General features: G+C 40.8%; 1 protein-coding gene across 4 annotated transcripts in view; it reads right to left on the bottom strand.

Annotated features, from left to right (window-relative positions):
* Positions 1-9,798, bottom strand: part of Ect2l (epithelial cell transforming 2 like) — a 90,645-nt gene extending 80,847 nt beyond the window's left edge. For 3 of the 4 annotated variants that reach the window (XM_078019034.1, XM_078019035.1, XM_078019033.1), the window contains exon 1: positions 9,573-9,797. The gene's annotated coding sequence lies outside the window, so the exon portion shown is untranslated. Of the gene's footprint in view, positions 1-9,572 lie in introns of all 4 variants that reach the window. The other variant, XM_078019036.1, reaches the window with a different exon arrangement.
* Between the last annotated feature and the right edge of the window lie 1,490 nt (positions 9,799-11,288).

The following is an 11,288-nucleotide window of genomic DNA, read 5'->3' on the forward strand; positions in this document are numbered from 1 at the left end:
CCTTTCTCACACTTACACTGACAAGCATCAACTATCAAAAGGCTTTTCATATATATATAATCAATTACACATAGTTTGTAAATCGCCAAAAGACAAAACTATGAACAAAGGATGATGTCAGAGAAGATGATTTTGGCTCAGTCTAAGTGAAAGAAAAATCAGGTCAGCGGCTCTAGGAGATTATGCCCCATGCCCATTACCTGGGATGGTAAAGCTCAAGTTGGCCTACAACTTATCAGTGATATTCTAGCTAGGATTCAAGCAATTTAAATGTTTCTAGCCACCCTCTGTTACTATCAGTTCCAAGGAGAGAGAGAGCACAATGTGCCTGGCATAGCTGAAGAAATTTATTGGAGTCAGGAGAATTTCAGCATAAGACCAACATTTGCAGCACTTCCACTCAATGAGAGAGAAGCACATTTAAAAGTGAACATAGTTCAAAGCTATGCATCATATTCAGAACAATTTTGGAAATGTTATTGGAAAACAGTAACTGATTTGAATCCTTGATCCAACTTTTCAAAATTGAAGCTTTATAACAATTCAGTATCTGAGCCTCAGTTTCCTTATGTGTGAAACAAGGTGGTGATGTGTCTTGGCTAATACATTATGATAATGTATTGTTCACAACCTAGATGCCCTTCAGTAGACATATGGATAAAAAACTGTGGCATATATACACAATGGAATATTACTCAGCAATAAAAGAGAATAAAATCATGGCATTTGCAGGTGAATGGATGGAATTAGAGGAGATGATGCTAAGTGAAGTTAACCAATTCCAAAAAAAACAAATGCCAAATGTTTTTCTTTGCTATAAGGAGACTGATTCATAGTGGGGTAGAGAGGGGGAACATGGGAGGAATAGATGAACTCTAGATAGGGCAGAAGGGTGGGAGGGGAAGAGAGGAGGCATGGGGTTAGAAATGATGGTGAAATGTGATGGCCATCATTATCCAAAGTACATGTATGAAGACACAAATTGATGTGGATATACTTTATATACAACCAGAAGTATGAAAAATTGTGCTGTACATGTGTAACATAAATTGTAATGCATTCCACTGTCATATATAAAAAATCAATTTTAAAAATACTGTGTTAAATGTATGATATGTTAAGATCATTGTAATGTTTTGAGCAACTAATAAAAAATTTTTAAAAATGTGTTGTTCAAATAAAAACTTCATGGTGAGGTGAGAAATTAAATACCTTCTTCTTAATCAGCATTAAATCAAAACAAATCCCGAGTTTCATAAAATACCTATTTGTTATATGAAACTACCCCCGCCCGCTCAGAGCTATCAGAAGGGATTTTTACTTAGCAAAAATTGTTATTGAAATTGTTATTATCCTCTGTGTTAAGGGGTTAGTAAGTTCCATAATGAGCTGAAACTTAGTAGAACCCTGTCTCAAAAATCAAAAATAAAAATGACTGTGAATGTTGCTCAATGGTGGAGTGGCCCTGGGTTCAATCTCTAGTACCACAAACATAAATAAAATAACAATTTTGCTGACTACCTATTTCAATTCAAAGGGAAGGGGTATGTTGGTAATCGCTACTTCATTAGTGGATTTTTTTTTCTTATTCCAGCATTTTACATTTCTCCAAAAAGTAGTCCCATAGATATTAATAGGTGTTTCCCCAGAAAACAGAATCTGTGACTGAATATGATTGGGAAATGATTGAACAAAATTAAGCATGTTTCTTTTATGTGGGATGTTTTGGAAGCATTGACATACTGAGGTTCACAGGGAATTTACAAGAGGAGATAATGTGTAGCATTTTCCCTCTTTTATTGTTATATGGATCCCATAATAGTGTGTATTGATTATTTAATATGATTATCATAGTGTTTATCTAGTGCTGTCAAATTATCCCCCAAATCACTGGTTTAAAATAATAAGCATTGATTATCTCAGAGTTCCTGTGAATCAAGAGGATAGGCACAGCTTCATGGGGCCTTCCAGCTCAGGATCTCTCATAGTCTAGGAGTCAGCAGGGGCTGTACTTATCCCAAAGATGGCCTGGGGAAGGATTCCCTTCTAAACACATTTAAGTGGTTGTTGGCAGGATCTAGTTCTTCCCAATCTGCTGGAACAAAGGCCTCAGTTCCTTGCTGACTATTGGCCACAGCATCCTCTATTATGTTGGCATCTCCATAGCTTAGCTCACAAAAATGGCAGCTTACTTCTGTTCAAATGATCAAGCAAGAGAGCAAGAAAGGGCAGGCAAGATGGGAGCTAGAGTCTTTGGGTAATATAATTTCAGAAGTGATGCACCATCACCATCATTTGGATTAGTCAGAACAGGGGGCAGCTAACATGTTTAACAGACTATATGTCGCCCACTACCTAATTTTTAAATCAAGTATTATTGGAACACAGCCAATTCCATTTACTTATATATAGTCTATGGTTGTTTTTATACTACAACAACAGAACAGAGTAATGGACCCACAGAGCCAAAAATTTATTTATTATCTGGAACTTTACCAAAAAAGCCAATGCTTGCATTAGAAGCAAGTCCAGCACATATTTAGGGGGAGGAAATTCACAAGGGCATTAATACAAGGAAGTCTGAGGTCATTGGGAGCTTTTTTAGAAGCTGCCTGCCACATAGTGTCTGCAATAGAGTAGGTGCCTCACATATTTGCTGAATGAGTAAGTGAATAAATGTTCATGGTTTGAATGGGTCTCCTTTAAAAGTCAGATGTTGAAACTGAAGCCAGAATTAGATGGAAAGTCAGTATTGCTTTTTTGGAATTATGACCAAAAGACCTGGAAAGAACAATTTTAGAGGAAGAAAGGTTTATTTGGTGCTCACAATTTAGAGGTCTCACTCAGTCCACAGACAGCCAACTCCATTGCTCTGGGCCCAAGGTGAGGCAGAACATCATGGTGGAGGAAAACAGTTAAGACATGGCAATCAGGAAGCAGAGAGAGCTCTGCTCACCGGAGACAAAATATTAACCCCAAATGCATGCTCCCCAGTGAGTCACCTCCTCCAGTCACTGCTCACTTGCCTCCAGTTACCCCCAGATAATCCACATCAGTGGATTAGTGCACTGATTAGTTTAAAGCTCTTATAACCCAATTATTTCACCTCTAAACTTCCTTGCATTGTCTTACACATGAGCTTTTGGGGACACCTCATGTCTAAACCATAACATTCTGCCCCCTGACCCTCCTCCCCAAACTCATGGCCATTTCACAAGGCAAAATATATTTAGTCCATTCTCAAGAGTCCCGACTGTTTTAACAGTTTCAGCATTACCCGAAGTCCAGGTCTAAAGTCTCCTGAAACTCAAGGTGAACTTTCAGTATGAATTCCTGTAAAAATCAAAAGCAAGTTACATATGTCCAATATATAATGGCATGGAGTAAACATTCTCATTCCACAAGGGAGAAACAGGGGCACAGAAAGAAGGTATGGGACCAAAGCAAGACCAAACTCAGCTGGGCAAATAAGTCCTATAGCTCCATGACTAGTACCTGGGGCACATGGCATTGCTGTGATCTCTCCAAAGAGCTTGTGTAGCTCTTCCCCTACCTCCTGGTTACAGTCCATGTGACCTCTCTTTTAGCTTGTTTCTGCTCAATTCCTACAGCTTTTCTCAGCAGACACCCCACATTATTGGCATCCTTTAATCTTGAGGGTCTCCAATGCGCTGTAACTTCCTTTTCACTTTTTCACCCATCAACCTCTTGGGGGCAGCCCACAGGGACTCCAGCCCCGCTACACTTTGCCTGGCCTCCCAGGCCTTCCTTTGACATCTCAGTGGAAGCCTCCATGACCCAACTCCAGCATCCTACATTTCTGCAGAACTAGCACCATGTGGTTGACTACACGGTTTGCCACTACCCTGAATAGTAGTCAAGCCTTCAGGGACCACGGCTGCAGCAGCCTCTGAGTGCCTGGGTGGCAAACATGGTGAAACAACTTCCAGCCCCCTTTCCCTTGCCCCTGTGCACTCGGGTGCTCCCATGGTCTCCTCTCAAAGAAATTTTACTTTTACACCCTTGAGCCTGAAATGTGTGTGGTCTTGCCAGTTCATGAGATGTCCTAAGCCATCTTTCTACTGTCTCTGGGTAAAGTATTTAGCATTACTTTAGTACTGTAATTCCTTTAATAACCACACCTTCCTTAGCCTGAACTTTACTTGCACTTTTCTGGCCAAACTGTAAGTTTTTCAAATCTTTCTGCTTTGCTTTCTGCTCCTGATTATTGCAGTAAACTTGGCTAAAATCCACTAGCAATGCCACCCCCGAATGTGTGCTGCCTTAAAATTTTCTCCTCCAGATTGCTGAGTCCATCACCCTTAAATTTAGTTTCACAGAAAATTTCAGGACGTGGGCCACAATATAACATGAATGGCCACTGGTCCAATTTCCAATGCATTTCCTACTTTTCTGAAACTTCATGAGCACAGTCTTTACCGCTCACAGCCCTATCAGGATTCTGGTCATTTGAGTTCCCACTAGAATCACCCATTAAGCTCTGCTTACATTGTTCTAAAGCTTTTCCAGTTACAACTCTAAACTATCCAAAATACATCCCCCAACAAACCAGCTACAAAGGCTTCTGAACCATATGGTCAGGTTAGCTGCAGCAATGACCCACTCCTGATATCACTTTCTCTTTTGATCAGCTTTTTCATTGCTGTGACCAAAAGACTTGACAAGAACAATTTTAGAGGAGGAAAAGTTTATTTGGTGGTCACAGTTTCAGAGATGTCAGTCCATAGACAGCCAACTCCATTGCTCTGGGCTCTAGGTGCGGCAGAACATCGTGGCAGAAATGCATGGAAAGCAGCTCAGGATATTCACCAAAGACAAAATATAAACTCTCCACAAGCATGATCCTAGTGACCCACTTCCCTACCTGCCTACACTTATCCCCAGTTAATCCATATCAGTGGATTAATGCACTGATTAGGTTAAAGTTCTCATAACACAAATATTTCACCTCTAGCCTTTCTTGCACTGTCTTACACATCAGCTTTAGGGGGGACACCTCATATCGCAACTAAAATGAGTAGTTTACAAGGGCTCCCCTCCATTTGTGAATGGGATTAAAGCCCTTATGAAAGAGGCTTCACATAGCATTCAATTTGCTTGCCCATCTGTCTTTAATCATATGAGAATAGAAGATTCCTCCCCTCCAGAGAATGCAGCAAGTGCCAACTCAGATGGCAGACACTTTGATCTTGAACTTCCCAGCCCCCAGAACTGATAAAAAGAAATTTCTGTTCTTTATAACTTACTCAGCCTCAGTTATTTTGTTGTAGCAGAAAAAAAGGACTAAAATGTGCATCTGTCAATTTTCCAAATTCAAGAACTAAAGATCATGTGACTAATAAGAAAACATTCCTTCACTGATTATTAGGATTTGACAACTGAAAATTTATCAACTTGTGTGAACCTATGAATAATTTCCATTATAATGCTAAATTAGCTATATGGTAAAATGTGCTAAGAATTGAATTAAAATACAGATCTGACAGGTCATTCTTTCATGGCATCTGCAAAGTAGAAAAAGGAGAAGTACTTTAAGGTGTTCATTTGAGATGAGAATTTATTCTGGAGCATAGTTCACAACATTATTGAGAATTATGTTTACAACATGGCAGTCACGAATAAGTGGCCAATACCTTCTCTCTCTCTCTCTCTCTCTCTCTCTCTCTCTCTCTCTCTCTCTCTCTCTCTCTCTCTCTCTCTTCTCTTACTCTTTTTTTTTGGGGGGGGGGGTATTAGGGATTGAATCCAAGGGTGTTTAGCCAGTGAGCTGAGCCACATCCTCAGCCCGGCCCCTTCTCTAGATTGCTTACAGCCTTGTGAAGTTCCTGAGCCTGGCTTCATACCCGAGATCCTCCTGCCTCAGCCTCCTAAACCTCTGGGATTACAAGTATGCTCCACCATGTCTTACTGCCAATACCTTCTACTACCAAGAGAGACTCAAAACCTAAGGGTACATACAAAATCATATTCTCATTCACTTTTCATCTTTTCTATGTGTCCTTTTTCCAAAAGCCAAAATACTCTACCATGAAGTTTTTTCCGTTATCACTTAAGAATGATCTTTTTCCTATGCAAAGTGGCACCTCACTACTGGAAATGGTCCTGGGTGCCATCTCACTGTTTCACTTAGCAGCTGTTTCCAGCTTTGAACTGTAACTCTGTTATCTCTATCTGATAAAAAAAAAAAAAGGCCTAAATGTTCCTAAAGTTTGTTGCAAGAAGGGAATAAAACAGGAAACGCCAATCTGTAGCTGTTCTCATTTGTAATGGGATCCAATAAACATACTAGTAATAAAATTAAAAATGGGGAAGAGGGTATAATAAACACTGTATTTCGCATCTTAATTCTTGCCAGAGAGGCTAGTCCGACTGGCACTGTTAGTAAGCCTCTTCCCTATACACTTAGCTCATTGAATCCTCACACCCACCCTGGAATTTACAGAAGAGTAAAACCATCCAGGGTCTCATAGGTAGTAATTGACTACCAAATTTTAAAATTATACTGGATTTTCCCTATAACTTGAATTGGATAGTAGACTGCTATGGATTAATTTGTAGATACAATTTCTATTTTGTGGCTGATTATCCTTAAGAATTGGTATATTGATGAGAAACTTGGCAGTTGATGTTAGCACTTCAGGTGGTGGAGAGGCCTGTTGTGTGACAACCTGGAATATTATGAAATAATGAGAAATAAATCTATATAGATAGACCTTGTTCTGGATTCCCAACACAGAGCTCCTAAAACTCTTATGGATAGGGTGTTGGGAGAATCTTTTGTCCTAATATTTGGTTTGTGCTATGTTCCTGACAAAGAGTTCCTAAATCTCTTGGGATTTCCTGGGTGATAGGAGCATCTTTTGTTCTAATAAATTGATTATTGGTGGGCTTCTGAACTGCCTCAAGATATGGCTTATTGTCAGGACAACCAACCATGTGATTAGAGGGTTGAAACTTTTAACTCCACCCCCTGATACCCAGGAAAGGAAGAGGGGATGAAGTTTGTATCAGTCATCCATTGCCAATGATGTAATCTATCATGCCTACATAATAAATCTTCCATAAAAAACCAGAGGGGGACTTTGGCTTGCTGAACACGTGGAGGTGTCTGGAGGGTGGCATGCTTTCCCACACACCTTTCTCTGTGCATCTCTTTCATCTGGCTATTCATCTGTGTCCTTGGTAATATCCTTTAAACAATAAATGTACATAAAATATTTCCCAGACTGCTGTGAGCTGCTGTAGCAAATTAGTCAAACCTGAGAAGGAGGTTACAGGAACCTGATATAGCTGGTCAGTCAGAAGCCCAGGTTCTAACCTGGCACCTGTGATTGGCATCGGCTATAGTTTGAGTCTTGATGTGTCAAAAGCCCCCAAAGCCCCTGTGTCAAAAGCTTGGTACCCAGAGCCATTCTACTGGTGGTGCTTAAAAATGATGTAACTTTCTGGGACAGGGCCTAGTGGGAGGTCTTTAGGTCACTTGGAACATTTCCTCAAAGAGGATTGTGGGACCCCAACCCCCTCCTCTTCCTCTTTCTCTTTTTTGCTGCCTGGCCATGAGGTGAGCAGTTTTGCTCCACCATGTACTCTCGCCAGGATGTGTTACCTTGCAAAAGGCCCAACTGTTCATGCACTAGAGCCTCCAAAATTGTGGCCCCAAATAAACTATTTCCCTTTATAGGTTGATTTGTATCTGTTATAGTGATGGAAAACTGACCATGTCTTATGGGGCTGGGTCTTCAACCTGGGGGATCTGATGATAGCTCCAAATAGACAGTGTTGGAATTGAGCACAAAACACTGGACTTTGGGGGCCATTGGAGAACCTGTTATTGGTGGGGAGAAATCATACATTGTGTTGAACAGAGACGATGTGTTGCATTGAGCAAATGTATGGGAGTAGAGAACACCCCCCACCCCCGCAAAAAAGATTGCTTTTTTCTCTCAGAACAACCAAAGCCAGATTAAAGGATGAGATGGCTGGGCAATAGTCAGTCCATGCGAAGAGTTAACCACCACTGGGAAAAACCCTGTTGTCAGGAACTGTGTTTTCATGTGTGATTAGTTACACAGTTGGAGAAATGCAAATTAGGATGGTCTTGCTCCATTATGGTACACAAAGTAGCTTAGAGAATTAATAACTAAACTTTGTTCCTTGGTTCAGAGTTACTTACATTTACCTACTTCTACAATTCCCACATGCAAGTTGTGCAATGATTCATTTATTACCGAAAACTTAATTCCTTAAAATATGCCTTCTGCCTGGTACGGTGGCACAAGCCTGTAATCCCAGCGGCTCAGGAGGTTGAGGCTGGAGAACGGGAAATTCAAAGTCTACCTCAGCAAAAAGTGAGACACTAAACAACTCAGTGAGACCCTGTCTCTAAATAAAATACAAAATAGGGCTGGGGATGTGGCTCAGTGGTTGTGTGCCCCTGAATTCAATCCCCTGTACCAAAAAAAGTAGTACAAGAAAGGTGAATGTAATCAGTGAAAAACAAAAGTGAAAAGTCAGCTCCAGTTAAGTTAGATATCCTATGTTCAGGACATGTAAAAACATGGCCTGTTTTGAACATAAATCAGTATGTTTTTACTAATTACACAAGTAAATAGTAAACAGGGGAAATGATGGTATGCTTAGAGAAAATCTGGACATCCATAGCATTAGTGGTGGTAGGAAATGCCATATTTGTGCTGGTATTCTTGAATGCTGGATGGGCTCATTGATTTGTAAGTTTAAAGCTATAAAATGAAAACTGCAACAAACAAGAAGTAACTGCATGATTTAAACTCATTCCGGAAAAGTAATATTCTTGCTCTAGAACTTTCAAGACTCTGACTTCTACTTTGTCAATGAAATTATTGTTTTTAAAACATTTTTGAAGTTCCCAGGAGCAAAAAAGTTCCTGCAGAACAGACTTGAATGCAATTAAACGACCTGAATGAATTGAATGGGCTTCACAACGCCAAAATTCATTGCATTGAACTTCACTACAGATGTCAGGATGTTCTGTTCTGATACCTGTTGTAACATCTATTAATGAGCACTTTCGTATTTTTAAAAAGATTTATTTAGTAGTACCCTGCTTAATTTGTCCTATTCATCAAGCTTTATCATATCAACACTTAGAGTTGTTGTAACCACAAACTGTGTTCGCTGTAGATTCTCTGCATTTCCCCATCACTGTGCCTCCATCCCCTTCTCCACATTTTTGGACCCCAAAGTAGGAAAAAGGGTGAGAATAGGCCCCAGGAGGAAGGGAGCTGGAGTGCCAGTTTGGAGTCCTATGAAAATCAGTGTTTTCCAAAGTGCTCAAGAACTTTTTACTTCATTTCCGCGAGTGCTCTGGAGGAGGTTAGCCTTTGCTCGCCAGCGCCCAGCTCAAATCTGACCTGCGAAGTGTGTGCAAAGCCGTCCTGGGAGGGCGCAGCGCCCCGCCACCGCCCTGCACAGGGTCTTTCCCACGCTGCAAGGGGAAACTAAGGCGTCCCCAACTTAGTGCCCTGAGAGGCCCCAAGCAAAGAACGCGGCCAAGAGGCCCAGGGCTTTACCTCGGGGAAGTGGCAGAGAGGCCCAGTACGGTGGCGGCTGCCTCCTCTTGGGACCGTGCAGTGAACAGCGAGAGCCAGCTCGGCAGCCCGCAGCCCCAGGAGACTGGTGGGACAGCCCCATCTCCAAGGGGACGACAACACGGACCCGCCACCCCGCCCCTCCAGGGCCCGCGGCCCCGCCCAGCACTGTGTTCGTCGCCAGCCTTGGACTGGAGGACCCTGAAGCCGCGCGCCGCGACTGTCCTGCCAGGCTTGCGTCCAGACTCCTTCTCCAGCCTCGAAGGTGCCTGCGGGGGGGGGGGGGGGGGACTTTTCGGTGGGATCCCGCGGGTCACTGCATGTCCCAGAAGGGACTTGATTACTGAACCAGCGCTTGCTTGGGCTCACATGAGCTATCAATTTTAAGGCCCGGTGGTGGGAAAGTGGTTTCTTTCTGTCACATTTATCTTCGGCAAATCCTCAGAAAATTTTAATTCTTATTGCCAGTTTTAGTTGTACAGAAGTTAAACAAAAAGTTTGTAAAACAAATACCACCACCGCACACGCAAATAAAAACAAACAAAAAAAGCCCAACTCCCACACTAATTGTCTTAATTAGTTTCCAATGGTTCTGGTCAAAATAGCTTTAAGTATTAACTGTGAAACCTTTAAATTTTTTTTCTTTTGTAATAATTATTTACCTCTGTGAAAAGATGTTCATGATACATTTAAGTACAGAAAACTGGTTAGAAAACTATCTGAATACTACAGGACTCCCTGAGACTTTCTGTTTTTAAAGGGATATTAAAAAGACCAATTATAACTGGCTGTGCTGCCACACATCTGTAATACCAGTTACTGGGGAGGCTGATATAATAGGAACACACGTTCAAGATCAGCTGAGGAACTGGTGTAGCTAGGTGGAGGTCTAAGGGTATATAGCTCTGTGGTAGAAAAATTCCCTAGCATGCTTGGGGCCCTGGCTTCAAACCTGAGTACCCTGCTGAAAAAAATAAATAAATAAAAGTGAATCAAAATTCTTTGAATTTAGACTGTCAAAAATTACTAAAATCAGTTGGGCAATGGTATACTCCCAGTGACTTGGGAGACTCACAGTTTTGAGGCCAGCCTCAGCAACCTAGCAAGATCTTGTCTCAAAATTAAAACTAAAAATGAGCATCTTTTACAATATAGAGGAAACTGAGCTATGAATAAACAAAATGTGGTATATATACATAACAGAATACCTCAGCCATCAAAAGAAATTTAACAACCTGGATGAACCTTAAAACCGTGAAAGCAACCAGCAACGAGACTACAGACTGTATGATTCCTTTTATATAAAATGTTTAGAAAGGAAAATGTATAGAGACAGAGAGTAAATTAATGGTTGCCATGATCTTAAGTATTTAGGGGTTGACAAGTGACTGCTAATGGGATTATATTTGAGTTGATGAAATGTTCTAGAATTAGGTCTTGGGGCTAGGGATGTATCAGTGGCACAGTGTTTGCCTAACATATGCCAGTTTAACCTCCAACATAGCAAGGGAAAAAAAGAGAATTAGATGATGGTAATGGGTACATAACTCTATGCATCCACTGAATTATATATATATATATATATATATTATATAAGTAAGATATATAATAAAATTCATAGAATATGTATACAATTCAGTGGTTTTAGTAGATGTGTAGAATTGCATATATATCACATTTATATATATATATATATAT

The sequence above is a fragment of the Ictidomys tridecemlineatus genome, chromosome 8, assembly GCF_052094955.1.
Source record: "Ictidomys tridecemlineatus isolate mIctTri1 chromosome 8, mIctTri1.hap1, whole genome shotgun sequence".
Lineage (NCBI taxonomy): Eukaryota > Metazoa > Chordata > Mammalia > Rodentia > Sciuridae > Ictidomys > Ictidomys tridecemlineatus.